We start from the raw sequence: 16,404 nt of genomic DNA on the forward strand, positions 1-16,404 counted from the left end.
ATATAGTCTGTAAAAGCTTAGTTGCTGTGTTCGGCTTTTGTTTGAAAAGCATTTTTAGCGGTAGCAGACACACTCTATATTCTTTTTTTTGTTTTTTCGTGGTTTTTGTATTATGGTCCAAATGAACAACGGTATATTAATAAAATTCTGAGTCTAAATTAATATTCTGTTTTTACTCTAAAGAAAAATTTAACTGTATAAGTACCCTGAATATTAAATGTGTAAAGGTTATTTTGATATTTTCACTTCGATAAAAAATTCCAAAAATTCACCCAAAACCCTAAGCATTCCTCCGTCTATCGTCAAATCCAAACCCAAACATTTGCATCGTTGCCGGTGCGAAATGCGATCATCTCAGCTGATCGGAGTGGCTCGTCCACAATAGTAACGTTACAAAGACAAAGCCAGAAGCAGAGAGCCCGGTTTCTTGTAAGGTAAATTTCCAAAGCTAGAAATCCTAGGTATATTTCGGAATATCAATTTTTGTCTTATTTGCTGACGAAATCACTATACCAAAAAAGAAGACTAGCTAATTTGTTTTTTATTTGTATTGAATTTTTATAAGAAATTTCTTTCTGTTATTCATTTCTTTTTGGCTTTTGCTTATGATTGATGGGTGATTATTTGTTTTAACTGAATCTGATTCGATTTTAGAGGTCTTTTTGTGGCCTACTTCACTTGATTGAGTTAATTTTCCTTGTTTTTGTGAATTGACAGCTTGTTGTAAGTTATATGCTGAGGGCAGTTAATAGTTTTTTTATTTTTTTTCTAAACATGGGTAAATTTACAAATAAATAAAATAAAAATAAATATTTTATATTTCAAATATATTTTTTTATAATTTTTTTATTTAAAAATTATAATTTTTTAAATAAAAGTAAAACTGTAATTTGAAACTATTTACTCCCAATTTAAGATAAGGAAAACACAAAAATTGAATTTTGATTTCGATTTCATACTCTCATTTCAGTGTAAATAAACAATTCACTCTCACCCCTCTCTACACTCTGAAATCTAAGATTCTCATACCAATTTAAAATGTGAATGCTACCTACGTATACATATACTAAGCGATGGAAATATTGATCATCTTGCATGTGCGATGGTAAAAAATTTTGAACTTTTGATCATCTCAATTGTTTATTATTATTTTTATTAATTGATTAACTTAGCGGATACTTTTGCAGCTAGCTTAGCTTCCTCGAGAAAGAGTTAGTGGGAGGCATCAGCCTCCTCCCCACTAAAAAAGTTAATAAATTAATAAAAAAATAATAAACAAATGGGAAGGTGTTGGATGAGAATGGAAAAACATATCTTTGGAGGTTTGGTCCCATTGGCTTTGTATTTTTTTCTATTTTCTTTTCTAATCGCTTTTTCTTTTGTCCAAACCTTTAATTTTTTGGAAATTATATAAATTTTTATTAATAAAAATAATGGTACACATTTCTTGCATATTGTAAAAAAAATGTAACGTCATAGAGGAACCCAAGCAACCAATGAATAGCCCATAAATTTATCCCCAAAAAAAAAAAAAAATAGCCCATAAGAGAAAGTCCAAAAAATGATTGTACTGTAAGCATATAATATTTATGTATGTGTATTAAGTGGTTTTTATTAAGTTAAAAAATTTAAATTTACTTTAATCTAAATTTAATGAAGAAAATTGACAATCTCTCCTTTGAGAGATTATTGTGTATGTTGGTGTTTTTGGTCATGCCACTAGTGATATTGGCACGGAAAACTTGTACATATAATATTGTTGGCATTTATTATTACATCACTTTATTTCATATGGTTATATTTGTTGTACATAATCTCATTTTGGTCACACTAACACGAAAATAAAGATAGTTTAATTACACATAATTGTAGTTTAATCTCAGTATATTTCTATCTAACACTAATTTAATTTACATCTCATGAATAGTTCTAATTTGTTAGGTGCATCTATTTATTGGAACATGCATCATTCGTTCATATATATTTTGTGCGCAGTGTACAAAATATATATAAACTTTGAAAAGGTAAGTTTGAAAATACCTGTACAGAAAAAAGTAAAAAAAAAAACGTACTGAGGTTTTTAAAACCCTAGAAGACTGAAACGACTGTTTTGAAATTTTAATAGTCTCACGTGTTTTTCACGTGACACACAGTAAAAACAAAATAAAAAAGAAGGGAAAAATTCAGCCCCAAAATCCCCAACTCCATTATCTTCCAAATTGGTTCCGCAAATATTATTGAAGACGTGTATCGAACCAATAACATTTCATCCTCATGGATCTCAACCACGATAAAAAGCCCCCGACTCACCGCATTTTAAAAATCACTCTAATTCGTGCCTACTTCACTTTATTGAGTTAATTTTCCTTGTTAATGTGAATTGACAGCTTGTTGCAATTTATGCATGTTATGTGCTGAATCAGTCAAACCAACGGAATCTTCAAATCTTAATGCGGAGGAGGCTAATCTCTTTCTCCCACTAACTCAAAGGATCGAAAAAATGTCTTGGGTCGTCCCGCTCTCACATGCATGGCTCCATTTGGCTTTGCACTTCTTTCTTTTTTTTCACTTTGTCCAAACCTCTAATTTTTTTGGCATTGGCTGCAAAAAGATTTCATCCTCAAACCTCTATAAAAATGCCCCCAGACTCTCTGTATTTTAGAAACAAAAATGCTAAATGCTAAGAAACCATGTGTTGAGAGAAGAGAGAGAGAGATAAAAAACAGCTGAGAGAAGAAAAAAAGCGGAGAGAAGAGAGAGAGGAAGCAAAAGGCAGCCTGTGTTTAACTCTGCCATTGCCAAATCTTATTCATAATAATTAAACTCAATCATCTCTGACAAGTCTTATACTCACAAGCATGAATTTTTCAATCGATTTGAGGTTTCTAGTTCTTCCATTGCTGAATCTTATAATCTTTTTTCTGTTCCTCAAGTCTCAGGATGGCAACTCTTGGGACGTCCAAGATGGTACGAGTAAGATACTTTTGTATCCAATTTTAAAGCTTCAGTTCTGGTTCCTGATTCCTGCCGTCGTCATCCCAATACTGCTCTTCCTCCTCACACCCATCAGAGTCTCTCTCAATGTGAGCCGACCCATTTGCGTGAGTTGTGGAGAACTCTCTGTTCTGTTGGCTGTCTCAGCAGTGGCCTCTGTCATTTTGGCTCCGTCTCTGTTCTTGGTAGTCTATTTATGCCTCATAATCTTATCACTGTGTTATGCAACGCTAGCTTCTCTGTTTAAGCGCTGCTTCAACTGGCTTCGACGTCTCACTGTCTTCATTGTCGCCTCTGTCAACGCGCATCTGCTAGCTCGCCCTCAAGTTGAAGAACCCATTGAACAAGCCCAAGGTGTTCTGGAAATTATGGTCATGTGATAAATTAGTTATGGCAATAACAGAGTCTGTGGTTGGTTACCTGAACGAAGATGTTTGAGCAGTTTTTTGGGTGGAACTGGAAGCCGAGTAGCAGACAACCTGGATGCTGCCTTTCTACTTAAACCTCTATTCTTTTGTTGTATTATTTGTTATATATAGTGTGATTATTGCAGGGAAAAAAGACAGTTGTTTAAGGCGTATTCAATAATGTACTTACATACGCATACTAATAAAATTTTGCGTCGATATTTATCATGTTTTCATTTTTCTCCACACTAATTGATGAGAAGGGAACTCATGTAACAGAAGAAAATAAAAAATTAAAAAAGAGAGAAGAGGAAGAAAAGGAAATGGAGGGAAAGAGAGCAATTGGGTTTTAGAGAGAGTAGTTGTGCACCTAAGGGAGCTGAGAACAGCAGCAAGTAGAAAAAAGAAATGCTATTATGTGCAATCGAGTGATTTTGTTACTCAAAACTGAAAAATCAGGTTGTTTTTCCTGCTTGATAATTTTTTTTTTGCTTCCGCCGGGGGGGGGGGGGGGGGGGGGGGCCCCCATAAGTTATTTTGCTTAGATTTAATGTGTTAATGCCTTAATTGCTTCCTTTAATAATTAACGAAGTGGGTGTGTGGTTAGCCATTTGATTACATGACTATATGGCTAAAATAAAAAATTGACATGCTAGAATTATCAGCAGGATTGCAATTTTTAATTGAAGACCATGTATTGAAATTACTTGAATCAGTTATGATAGTTAATTTGGGTTGATGCAATCATGAATGAGAGTTCAACTTTAACAGTGATATGAGCCAAGTTTTGAATGGGTAGTTTAGCTGAGTTGTGTTTAAGTATCCTGCAATGATATGGTGCAGTTTAAGTTTGTTGACGGGTCGTTAAACTGGGGATGTGCTGAGATTATGTTATCTATAGCTATTGTTATTGACAAGCATCATGGGTGTGATGTGTTATTGTAAGGCAACTTACATATGATGCTATTGAATGAGTTAATAATTTAAGTTGAGGTTTGAGAATGTTGGTCGGTGATGGTCAGATTATAATATTGAATTAATCATTTTAATTACATTAATTATATTTATAAGGTGGAATCTAAATCTTTTTCTTCCGTTTTGGAAATGGTTGGTTTAATATGGTCAGTGTCCGTGAATATCAGCTTTTGGTTAGATGCTATTTTCGGCTTTATTGATGAAAAGACTTGAAAGCTTTCTTTCCATATTTCTATATTTGTTTACTTTTGTCTTTTTCTTTAATACTTATGATTTTCCAAGAAAATAGCGGCTGTTTAATTAGTTATGATATGGAGAAGGGTATATTAAATAAAATGTTGTGTCAAATTTATTCTGTTTTTCATTTTTATCCAGTACCCTACACACTTACTCAGGTACCATACACACTCACTCAGTAATAGTCATTAAAATTTTATAGGAAAAATATCCACCGTCCACCTATTTTTTTTAATTTTTTTAAAAATACATAATTCTTTCTTTTTTTGGCTGTAATCCACCTAAAGTTACATTTTATTTCACTTTTTCACTTCCGTATGGAATCCGTTAAGAAAACTAAAGGAAACTTTAAAAAAATGATCATTTTATCCCCAAAACGAAAATTACAATTTCATCCTAAAAAATACAAAAAATAATCAAATTTAATGATGAATATCATTATTGGTATGTTAATGAAGTACAAAAAAATCTTAACTACTAGAGATTATAACTCAATGAATAATAAAACTCTACTTATCTTAAATTCAATTGATAGTTTGCGAGATTGTGCTATTTTTAATACTACTGTTATATTTTAGTATTCTAATTCTAGACATATTAAAAAAAAACCTTGTATTTGATGGTTGTGGAATTAATTTCTTTATTGACCGATGGGGAAAATAATTAGATTTAATCTGATTATTTTTTACAATTTTTAAGGTGAAATTGTCATTTTTGTTTTGGGGGGTAAAATGATTATTTTTTAAAGTTTCCATTAGTTTTCTTAACGAATTCCAAACGGAAGTGAAAAAGTGAAACAAAATGTAACTTTAGGTGGATTTCAGCTAAAAAAAAATTATGTATTTTTAAAAAAATTAAAAAAAATAGATAAACGGTAGATATTTTTTTAATTTTATATGAATATAGAGAATTGGCCTGTTGCAGGAGCAACGAACAAATTATTAATAGCCAAATGCAGACCCATTTAACTTATCGGTAGTCGGTTGACTGTTCTCTATACGTACACACCGATTCAGCTTTATAAATTAATTTTTTACATTTATAAATTTAAAATAAAAAATAAATAAACACACGCTACCTAGTGCTAGTGGTAAAAAATTCGCAAAAAGACAAAGTGGGGAAAAAAAGACGAAAATTGAAGTTTTCAAAAGTGGACCCCACACGCACCTGACGGTCGAACTGTTTCATCCAATAATTTGCTGATGAGAAGAGTCGTACGATTTTTTCCTTTATCTATGTCTCCTGGCTTTCAGCTTCTTAGTCGAAAACAATTCTTGGGAATCATTGGTCGGTCCAAGAAGGCACAAATCAAACTCCTTCTATATCCTTTAAAGCTTAAACCTTTCCTTTTTATTCTTATCCTGCCACTGTTACTGATTTTCATCTGCCCACCTATTAAATTCCTGCTCACTATCCGTCGCATTTCTCTGCATTTTGGAAAGCTCTCGGTTCTTTAGGCAATATCAGCTATTGCCTCTTTCATTTATTTTTCTTAATAGCCTATTATGTCTCATTGTCTTATCACTCTGTTATCTAAAGTTAACTTAATGACAAACGAACAGAGTTGGATTATTAACACCATTTTAAATATCTTTTAAAATTCTTTAGGTATTTTATGACTTTAACCTTCATTAAAATTAGATGAAAGGATAAATGTATATCTAATTAAACTCACATTTATAACACAAACAGTTTCTTATGCTTAAAACTCTATGTACCCACAACCAATGGGGATTCTTTTTTATTTTTGTTTTTAATTTTCTTTCTTTGATGGCTTTTGGCACCCATGTATCATCATCAACATCATTTTCCTTTTTAAACCATAATTTAACTACACTTTTTTTTAATAAATTTTAAATTGACATGAAATAATCATGCAAGGGAGGAAGATGATCACAAAAAAGTTACATTTTTTCCCCCCTTTTTTAGTAGTAAGTAGTAACTTCATTAAGAGGATAAGAAAATTTGCAAATAAAGACTGGAGTGGAGCATCCCGCGGCCAAAATGCAGGCTAATGGTCCAATTCAAATAATTATGGCAAACTTGTGGGCTTCATGATAATAAGTGTAATGAGTGGTAACTATGGCCAATGGGCCGTGCCGGCAACTGTCGGCCCACAAGAGCTCATGGGCTGGCACGGCACGGCCCACCAATTTGGTGGGCCGTGCCGTGCCGTGCCTACATTTTTTTCAGTTGAGCCCGGCATAGCCCACGGCACAAACCCTCTCATGCCGTGCCGTGGGCCGTGCCCAAAAAAAGCCCACCAATTTTTTTTTTTAGCGTGCCTAAAAAAGCCTACATGCCTAGCATGCTTTATTCAAGCCCACGTGCCCGACGTGCTTTTTTAAGCCCACTAACATAATAATAATAATAATAATATTCACAATCATAATCATATTAATTTTTATTAAGAGAGCAATTAACATTTTATTATTAGTTTATCACAATTTGACAACTATATATTTTATTTCACAATAATCAATCATAATTCATAACACAACAATACATAAATTTAATTAAATTTAATTCCATAGATCATAATAATAATTAATTAAAATTAAAAATACAATCCTCGAATAATCATTACAATAAGTCATAACTACGAAATATTAATATAACAAATCATAGACCACAACTTACAAGTTACAACTACAAAACACAAACTACGATCAATTGACGAATAACAAGCACGAAAAAAACATTTATTAATCACAATTAACTAAGTTATGATTTAATATTAATATGAAAAATATTTCATATGAAAAATATTTTATTATTAATTTTGTAAAAAAATTATTTTTTTATTTATAATTTATAAATTTATGATATTTATAACCTTATTTATTAAAATCATGATATTTAATTATTTACTTATTCATTTAATAAATTATAAACATAAATAATTAATTAAATAAATATCATAAATAAAATTAAATATCATAAATAACATTATTCATTTAATAAATATCATAAATAAAATTATGATATTTATAATTTTATTTATTAAAATCATGATATTTACTTATTCATTTAATAAATTATAAACATAAAAGATTAGAATATTTATTTAAACTAAGATTTAATGATTTAAATTAATTTTTAAAAGTCTATGCTAAAAAATATATTAAAACATTTAATTTCAAGATATTGTACTTTAATTTCATAACATTTTATATTTACTTTTTGTTAAAAAAATTTACTTAGATATATTTTGGCCCACGTGCTATTAATGGCTCACGGGCCGCGTGCTAGCCCACTAATGAACCGTGTTTATTACGTGCTTTTTCGCGTACCGTGCTTTGGCCCATCTCTAATCGTGCCGTGCTTTAAGGCCCGCGTGCCTAAAATTCTAAGCCCGACATGGCCCACGTGCGTGCCGTGCCGTGCCACGTGCCGTCCGGCCCATTGGCCATCTTTAATGAGTGGGGGTGAAAAAAGTGGACGAGGATAATTCAAAACCGTGAATTGTATAAGAGTGATAAGCCAAGTGTAAAAAAGAAGCAGCAACTCAAATTTTTGAATTTAGAACAAGTATTCTATATCTTTATATGAATGATCGAATGATGATTTAAGTTAACGTTATCATGTTCTTCGCTTTAATTAATTGATGGGTTTTTGCTTTTAATTTTTTTAAATAAATTCAAGCATTATCTCAGACTTTTTTATAATTTAATATTACAAGGATAAAATAATCAAATTGCTTTTATTATAAAGATGATTTAATTAGTTACTAAATTACTGAAATTTTGAAAAGTTACCGGGACTTAAAAACAATTCACCCAAATATCCCAAACCCATAATCGAAGGTTGGATAAAGATAATATACGGACCCAAGCAGCCTAATAACAAGGGACTAATCATAGTCAAAGAGTCAATTTTTTTTAATTAATTTTTTGATAAGGGAAAATACTTTATTAAGAAATAGAGAGTACACGCGTAACTACATTAATTTTAATGGTAAGCAATCCATAAACTTTCAAGCCTAATTTAGCAAAGGTGCGAGCATTATCGTTACAAGACTTATTTGTGTGTTGAAATTTGACCTAACTAAAAACTTTTTCTTCTTTCTTTATTATCTGATATCACCCGAAAAAATTCAATCTTGTTGTGGTTTCTGTTGCTTGCCAAGTCAATAACCTCTTGACAATCCAATTAAAAAATGACTGTAGATATAATTAAAAAATCTAATAGCACACCAATAGTTATTCCTCATTCAATTGCTTCGGCTTTTGTGAAAGAGACACCTCCTTTAAAAGATAATTATTGGTGTGCCGCGATCCAACTCGAAGAGTTATTGATTACACACCACTCATCTCATATTTTCGCATCAACAATTTCAATGGGCTTGGTAACTTAATCATTTTGATTAATATCATTTAAAACAAAAAGCTTTACATGCAATTATTTTGTGAGAGAAAATGGCAAGAAAAAGTTCAAAGGTTTGCTGACTCGGAAAGCACAAGAGGTGATTTAAGTAACAACTTTCTCATTCTCCATATTACAGCAATCAAATTCAAGGCTTCAAAGAGGGAACATAAGAGTGGATATTATTAAAGGTGAGAAACTCTAAACTGTGCATGATGTAAATAATAAATGAATAAACAAAACCGTGTGAATCTGAATATGAATTTGTTTAGATTCTGTGATAATGTGACTGTTTTGAGTATTTCAGTTTCTTTTCTCTTTTTTTTTTTTGTTTTGATTTACACAAATACACACACACACATATACAGAGTGCAATGGATCGATCTGCGATGCTTTCTTCATATTCAGATTTAGAAAAATATGTTCTTTCTTCTTATTTCTTTCTTTCTAAAATGACTCCAATTTTATTTGGTTGTTAATGAGAGCTTCATAAATTATTTCTCACATAATCATAAATTGCTCATAACAATATTAGACAATGCCCAAACAACTACAAACCTTCTAGGTTATACATATCAAGTGGTGGTGACTCTGACTCAACTTGTTGGGTTGATTTTATTTGCTCCTTTTGAGGAGGCAGGTCGGCTTCTGGTTGTTTGAGCTAGGGGTGGGCATCAACTCGCCAAATCCGTGAATCCGATCCAACCCGTGTGATTTTTTGGGGGTTGAGTTGGGTTGTTAAATTCCCAACCTGTCAATCGTATATATATTATATAAATTTTGATATTTTATATCAAAATTAAAAAAATATAAATATAAAAACTTTAAAATGTTGGATTTGTTCTAAGGATTTTAATATTTGTATTTTTTTAGTTTATCTAATTAATTAATTTATTTTTTCTCACTCTTTAATTGGATTATAACAATAGATTTTTTCAAAAGCCCAATCCAATCAACCTAACCCAACCGGTCAACCCGCATGTATATAAAATTATTATATAAATTTTGATATTTCATATAAAAATTTAAAAAATATAAATATAAAAATTTTGAAATGTTGGATTTGTTCTAAAGATTTTAATATTTTCATTTTTTAGTTTTTTTAATTAATTTATTTATTTTTATTCACTATTTAATTGGACTATAAAAATGAATTTTAGACTATAAACATAAATAGTTTATGTTTCAAATTTAACTTTTTATTAATTTTATGATTAAAAACTATAATTCTTAAAATAAAATTGTAATTTGAAACTATTTACTCCCAATTTTAAATAAGGTAAACACATAAATTAAATTTTGATTTCGATTTCATACTCTCATTTTAGTGTAAATAAACAACTCACTCTTACTCTCGTTTCACACTTCGTATTCTAAGATTCTCACGGTAAACGTCAACCACCTGTGTGTATTAACCCGGTGGAAAGGGATATTATTGATCATCTTGTATTTGCAATGACTGATGGGTAAGCACTTTTAGCAGTGTATATTTGCCTAGATTATTAAAGGTTATTCAATAAATATTCCGATCGAATCGGATATTGAAATGACTAACCATTAATCAATTTCGATTGATTGCTTTATTACGAAAACGGTCCAAAAACAATAGACCAAATGGGAATAATGTCTTCCTCATATGGGCCAATCCGGCTGTCTTGATTTGGATTATTGGGGCTCAATTATGATCATAATTCAATTGGCAAATAAGAACAAACAGCCTTGATTGAAAGCAATGTGCTAATAACTGAATCATAATAATAAAAAGCTCTTGGACCCCTTAAAATCAATTTTATAGCCATCATGCGCATAGAGAATTAAAGTGACACAATATTGTATTGTTTTAAAACAAAATAAATGTATCACAGCGAAACGATATTATATTACTCCATTCTTATATTTATAAAGTATTGAACACACCTAAAACTTTTCCTTTAAGCACCCATGCATCTTGCTTGAAACAATGTACTCTCAACCTCTCCAAGACTCCAACTACATGTGGTCAAAAGGTTCCTAATATGGGGAATGCTTGTTGACTAATAAAGTGGAAACAAAAGGAAATTAGTGTACATCATGTAAGAAATTAATGTCAAATTGATAGAGCCCCACCAAAGATTATTACCCGGAAAATGCTAAGCAATGTTGAGATTATTAGTTATTATTAAATTAGTGGTTGATTAGATTGAAACTATGACTGCTCTGTCACACGTAGTGGGGATAATAGGAAAGATGTGTTTGTTGTTCGAATTTTTCAATCCAATGTCTCAGGCTTTGGGACCAAAGACACAATAACTCACTCATTACTAATAAATTTAATTTAATCTGATTAATTATATATCAAAACCCCACTAGAAATGTGACCGATGGATCATACCCCCCCCCCCCCACCCTCTTTTTTTATTAATATATATTATCTTAAAATTTTTATTTGTTACGATGATCAAAAGAAAAAAAAATATCATTGATTTTATTAGCTTCGTTATATGTTTGTGAACTTATGTTTTGCCAAAAACAAAAAAAAAATATCGAAAAATATATCAAAGAATTTGTAACTATGATGTAATACATAAACAGTTTGTCTTATTTGAATTACTCGTCAGATAATTCCCAAAGCTAGAAACCCTAGGTATATTTCGGAATTTCTATTTTGTCTTATTTGCTGACGAAATCACTTAATCAGAAAAAATGACTAGCTAATTTCTTTTATTTTTATTGAATTTTTATAAGAAATTTCTTTCTGTTACTCATTGCATTTTTTTTTTTTTGCTTATCTTTGATGAGTGATTCTTTGTTCAACTGAATTTGATTTGATTTTAGAGGTCTTTGATACTTTATTGAGTTAATTTTCCTTGTTTACGTGAATTGACAGCTTGTTGTAATTTATGTGCTGAAGTCAGTTAATTGTTTTTCCCCCTCGTGAATGATGTAATATCAGAAAAATAAATTATGTCTAAACATAGGTTAAGTAATGCTTGTGTTTTGATGAAAGGGGTGAAAATTGAGAGTGTGGCAATGAGTAATGGAGTTTCTCTAGCCAAACGGGTAGTGGATTTTTTAATCTATCGCTGTATATTAATATCATTTGAAGGTTGTTATATGAGATGTATCCCTAAATCACATCTGTTGATATTGTTTCATGATGGTGTTATCATCACACTAAGGCATTGAAGATCTTTCCTCTGCTTGTGCCCTTGCTCATCACATGTTCTATGATTGGTTTCTCATTATATCCTCACATCTGCAAAGCTTGAAGCTTTTTTACAACTTTAAGACAATTGAATGTGGTGTTGCTTGTTTTATGTGATGTTTTCATATTGGTGGAAGAAGTTGTTTTTGAGAATTTATAAAGGTTAGGTCCAACAAAAGGTTTTGGAAATTGTTGGTGTCTTTCTGAACGAGTCAAAAAACTTTTAATTTAAGTTATTTTTCAGGTATTTTAGTTGCTTTAATGCGAAATTTTTATTGTTGGCCTTTAGTTCGTTTAAAGAAGTCAGATTTGACATTTGACCACGGGGTTCATTATATCAACTTTTTGAACTCTGTTTTTTTATTTTATTCTTGTCTATCGATTTTAATCCAAATGTCTATCGGTTATAATACGATGGTGGCTTGGAGAGTTATTGTAACACCCCAAAAAAATATTTTGAATTTATCTATTTATTTTATAATTATAAATGTTTATTATTATTGTTATTGTTTTAATTGCTCTAAACTTCCTCTTTTGTTTTATTTTTTATTTTTTAAATTTATAACTAAGCCCAGGCCATAACCAATTTATAAAAACTTAAGTTCTTTAACAAACAAAACCATCGTTCGGGTAATGATAATAATAATAAAATTAAAATAAAAATAAAAGAAGAGGGAGAAGGATAACTGAGACAGAACGAGAAAAAAAAAGAAAAGGAGAGAACCGGAAGAAAAAGAAATGGAGGGAAAGAGAGCAATTGGGTTTTAGAGAGAATAGTTGTGCATTTAAGGGAGCTGAGAACAACGGCCAGTATGAAATTTCTGGGAAACCAACATGGTTTTGGCTGGATTTTCTCATAACTCTTATTCTTTAGACCTGGTTTGGGTAAGTTTCTGTGCATGCATGGTTCAATTTTGAAATCTTCTGACTTTTATTGATGAATTTTTTTTTCACTTAATTTTCTTAATTGTTTCCTTGCTGCTGCTGTAACTTTCAGCAAGTTTAGGATTGTGTTGAATTTGGGATCCTTAAATTATTGGCAGAATAGTTGGTTAATTTTTGTTGCAGTATTACCAGTAGGAAGTGGAGTTAGAGAAGTGTTTGGAGAGCTAGGAGCTGTTGGTGCAGGATTTAAGGTATGTGGTTATATGCAATTGAGTGATTTTGTTACTCAAAACTGAAAAATCAGGTTGTTTTTCTTGCTTGATAATCTGAATTTTTATTTTGGGTCCTTATAAGTTGTTTTCCATAGATTTAATGTGTTAATGGCTTAATTGCTTCCTTTAAGAATTAATGCAGTGGGTGTGTGGTTAGCCATTTAATTACATGGCTACATGGCTAAAATAAAAAATTGACATGCTAGAATTATCACAGGATTGCGAGTTTTAATTGAAGACCATGTATTGAAATTACTTGAATCAGTTAATTTGGGTTGATGCAGTCATGAATGAGAATTGAACTTTACGGCGATATGAGCCAAGTTTGGAATATGTAGTGGTGCTGAATTGTGTTTATGTATCCTGCAATGATATGGTGCTTTGATTGCATTTAAGTTTGTGGATGTGGTGTTAAACTGGGGATGTGCTGAGATTCTGTTATCTATGGCTATTGTTATTGAGAAATATCATGGATGTGGTGTGTTATTGTAAGGAAACTTACATTGATGCTATTGAATGAGTTAATAATTTTTATTCCTTTCATTCAAATTGAGGTTTGAGAAGGTTGATTGGTCATGGTCAGACTACTGTCCTGCAGTGAAGCTCGGAAAGGAAATTATGGGCGAGGGTCCTTGGGAATAATGCCTCAAAAGTACGCTATGCTGAATTGATATTGTTCAGATTTCTAAAGTCTGCAAAAGAAATCATGGGCGGTGGCCCCGGGGGATAATGCCCCAAAAGTACGTTGGGTATTTCTTTTTCAAATTAATATTGGGTGAAGATGTTTGCTTGGGATTTACAGCTTACTGACTTGTCAGGCATGTTTTTATTTTGTATTATTGAAAGAGTAATTTTAGGATTCTTTACACGTAACTTCAGAAAGTATGAGCAACCCTATATTTGTTAGTGTGTATGTTGTTATGATCTTGTCTTATGATGTTTCTGTTGAATACCAAAACTTTCAAACTTAAAAGGTTTTAAGAAATATATATATCTTTGTATATTTTTGTTATTGTTCTGGTTGTACTTCGGCATTGCTGGCCTAGTAAACTTTGTAAGCTACCTTGTTGCAGATATCATACTTTTTAATACATGTATTTAGAATGACTACGCAACATCAGGAGGATGCACTTGTATTTGTGAGTGTTGTAGTGATAGGGTCCCGGAGACCCCAAGTGTTGTATTGACTGATATTTTGAAGTTTTAAGCTGCAGGGTATTAAAATTGTTGGTTTGGTATATTGGATAATATCCATATTTTAGGGGAGATATTGTCAAATTTTTCTTGAAGTGCTGGGTTTTATTCATCTCTATTAGTATATGTTTGTTCTTGTAAGCAAACAGTCACAGCTTAATTGTTAAATGCTTATACTTGCACCTGATGTAGATAAAATTTTCTTATCACACGTGCCCTTAAGTTAGGGGTGCAACAGTTATCAATTCAGCTAATAAAAAAAATATCAGTGTTAATAATCCAAATGATTTAACCGAGGATGCATAATACTAGCTGAAGTATACTACTTATACCACGTAGGATGAAAAAATTTCTTTTAGTACTTTCTTCTGGAATAACTTGAAATAGTTCTAGTTGCATCCCATGTTCAGAATGAATGAAATTTGATCATTTCAGTATGTAAGAACCTTAAGCTTGGCATTCACCTTTTGGGTTAAATAAATGCCTCATTCCAATTCCATATGTTTGAGCAACTGAGTCTGGCATAAATCGTAAATTCTGAAGCAATATTTGAATTAGCGTATAATTATTTTATTCTATGGTTATTTCATTTTTCATTTTTATTAGAATACTATGGTTGTTTCATTGGTTGAAACTTGGAACTTGAATGGTTCAATGTGAACTGAAATGGTTGTATTTGTTTGGAGAAAAAAGAGGGGACTGTTGTACTTTGTGGTCATTTTTGTGCCCTTATTTATAGTTGCTATGGGGTGGTTATCTCTAAAGAAAACGGGTTTTGTGACTGGCAAAATACATTAATTTTACATGTTTTATAATTAGTACATGATATGTTGTTTCTTGCTTCAGCCCCCTCCTTTGCTGATGATTAACTTGTAATCTGCAGGCTTATACACAGGTTTTGATACTTCAGCTGATTAGGGTAATTACTTACTTCCACTGCCTGTGGGACTGGGACGCGAACCCAAGCTTGCAAGTTCAACTGGGAGTTGACCAGTGCGGTGTAGTGGCGACTATCCCTACTCACATCAGTCTGTTGCTTAAGTTGCTGAAGGGCAAGTGATTGTGAAATATACATTTATGATAGACAATACATTTATGATCCATACAAAACGGTTGAAGTTGAAGCAATAGAAAACTTATGTTATTATTAAAAACTGAATTTTATATGAATCCTGATGAAATGTGTCTTTTAGGTGGAATTTTATTTCCAACTGCTTTGGACAAATTTAACTTTTCTTTTTATTTGGATAATATGATTGCTTTATTTAATGAATTCCAACAGTTAAGTATATGAGGTATAAGGAGAAAATTAGCTAATGTAAATTCAGCTGTATTCTAACACAAGAGATTAGATCATATCCTAAAAAAATAAAGAGATTTGTGTTAGATGAAATTTTAAACTCTTAAATTTTATAGACTTTGATGTTTGTATTGACTGTATAAGAAGAAAAACAAACTAATAAAAGGATATTGGCCTTGTGAGACCATAGGTATTATAACAACAAGTGTTGCGAGCTCGAGACATCATCGTTTGTTACATGGAGATTGGTTTTTTTTTTTTTTTAATTGTATTTCTATTTTTACTTTTTTTATTATTTAATGGGGATTTCAATTCTCCAATGGCCGGGAAAAATGCAAACGAGAGGCCCACCAGCCTACTTGTTAAAAAGAGATAAAAAATGCTGTCGTCTTCCAAATTACTGCCCTCGGCTTTCAATTTTTATCCTTTTTAACTTTCTGTCTCTTTTTTTCATTTGCCTCAAACGAAAAAGTTGGTCATGGTTAAATGGTGAATATATGGACGTTTTGTGAGGGATTCAGCTTGTTCTTAATACATTCTTCGGTAATTTCCATTTTGATTTGCATGATCGGTAACAGCGTAGCTACAAAA

At 31.4% G+C, this 16,404-nt stretch overlaps 1 long non-coding RNA gene across 3 annotated transcripts; it reads left to right on the plus strand.

Annotated features, from left to right (window-relative positions):
* The first annotated feature begins 12,499 nt into the window (after positions 1–12,499).
* LOC102620215 (uncharacterized) lies at positions 12,500–15,712 on the plus strand. 3 transcript variants are annotated; one of them, XR_008054090.1, is made up of 3 exons: positions 12,500–13,298; positions 13,884–14,059; positions 15,397–15,712. It is a non-coding gene; the product is annotated as an uncharacterized LOC102620215 (long non-coding RNA). The 3 variants fall into 3 exon arrangements; XR_008054089.1 differs by having other exon boundaries at positions 13,903–14,059; XR_008054088.1 differs by having other exon boundaries at positions 12,501–13,298; positions 13,874–14,059.
* Positions 15,713–16,404: the final 692 nt, after the last annotated feature.

The sequence above is a fragment of the Citrus sinensis genome, chromosome 1 (genome assembly GCF_022201045.2).
Source record: "Citrus sinensis cultivar Valencia sweet orange chromosome 1, DVS_A1.0, whole genome shotgun sequence".
Taxonomy (NCBI): Eukaryota; Viridiplantae; Streptophyta; class Magnoliopsida; order Sapindales; family Rutaceae; genus Citrus; species Citrus sinensis.